The sequence below is a fragment of the Trichechus manatus genome, unplaced genomic scaffold, assembly GCF_000243295.1.
Source record: "Trichechus manatus latirostris isolate Lorelei unplaced genomic scaffold, TriManLat1.0 scaffold00025, whole genome shotgun sequence".
NCBI classification, from domain to species: domain Eukaryota; kingdom Metazoa; phylum Chordata; class Mammalia; order Sirenia; family Trichechidae; genus Trichechus; species Trichechus manatus.
Genome location: NW_004443961.1, coordinates 15,811,504 through 15,812,957, shown reverse-complemented (window position 1 = coordinate 15,812,957; position 1,454 = coordinate 15,811,504). Strand labels below are relative to the sequence as shown.

Below are 1,454 nucleotides of genomic sequence, written 5' to 3'. Positions count from 1 at the left end.
TGTGCTGACCCAGTTATATCAGAAATTTCTCCCCTAAAATTATAAATTTTATGAGTGTTGTCTAATCCTGATCAATGTTACATAAAAAAGCCTTACAAGCAAGCTCAGTAAAATGTTCATTGTAAAATCTACATGGTTGATATATAGGTGTTCACTGTACACTTCTTTCAACTTTTCTGTACGTTTGAAAGTTTTAGTAGTAAAATATTATGGGTGGGGCGATCCTTCCAACATTGCCTGTATATGATTGAAGGGAAAATAAACCTCTCTGAAGCTTGACAACATTTCCTATGCTTTGTATTCTTTGGCGTGTTAGATGGCAATTGAAATGCTGTGGAATACACACACAAACACACTCTCTGAAATCCCATTTCCATCTAACTTGGGAATATATTTCCAACCACCAAGTTGGTTTTTCTTTTTATGTCAGTTTGTATTTTGTGAATTGAATTCTCATTTCCGTATTGGTCATCTGTTTAATATCAGTGTCATGCTTCCTTTCTTTACTCAAGAGAATGGAAGATCTTTGAGAGAGCTGAGAATGCAGGGAACCACAAAGTGGTTATTTCCATTTAATGACACTGTTACACAATGACATTCCTTTGTGACCTAGAGGAGTTTGCCAGGAGCTATATGGTTAATGACGAGCCCACGTTTCTGAAGCTAATAAGCATCTGTACATTAGATGATCTATACTTATTACATCTCAGAGTCCTTTCATCTTACAATTTGTGTTAAAAGATGTTATTAAGCTGAATATTCTGTGTTACATTAGTACTGTTCATTGAAGAATAAGATCAGAAATTAGGTTATAGGTGGCTGTCTAAGAAAAAGGGAGCATTTTATGGAATAAGTGTTACATTGAAAATGCTTTGTATTCCGTGTGATTTATGTCACATATTTTCTTAAGAAAAAGTCCATTTGCTCATAAACCACAGACTTACGGTAAAGATAAAAAGTATCCCCTTCTTAGTGCTGGTTAGATCACATCTAGAATCTTGCAGTTAATTCTGGGTTTCAGAGTGTGTGAAGGGCATTGAAGAATGATAGTGCTCCTAACAAGAGAGACCATGGTGGTGAAGCGTCTGCAGACAGACCATTTGGGAATCAGTTGAAGACATTGACAGTGTTTGGTCTGGAGAAAAACCTTCCAGAGTGGGACCTATACCCCATCTGTAAGGGCTTCCAAGTAGACCGGAAGCAGATAGATTCTGTGAATGCTCAGAGACCCACAATTTACAGGAAGGCAGATTTCTGCTCAGTGGAAGGAAAAAGGTACAGCAGTTAAAGCCATGAAATGAACAATCACATAATGGAATGAGCTAGATGCATCTTGGAGGGTTTCCTGCCCAAGTACTCCTGTCATCTGTTTGCAGGATGTGGAGGGATATGGGGGCCCACCCAAACTTTTTTCCAAGGAGACGTGGGAATTCCTGAGTAGCTACAAACAGACA

The 1,454-nt window shown here is 38.2% G+C and overlaps 1 protein-coding gene across 2 annotated transcripts in view; it reads left to right on the top strand.

Moving 5' to 3' along the window:
* BNC2 (basonuclin zinc finger protein 2) overlaps positions 1 to 1,454 on the top strand; it is a 319,682-nt gene that overhangs the window by 257,695 nt on the left and 60,533 nt on the right. The window lies entirely within an intron of this gene.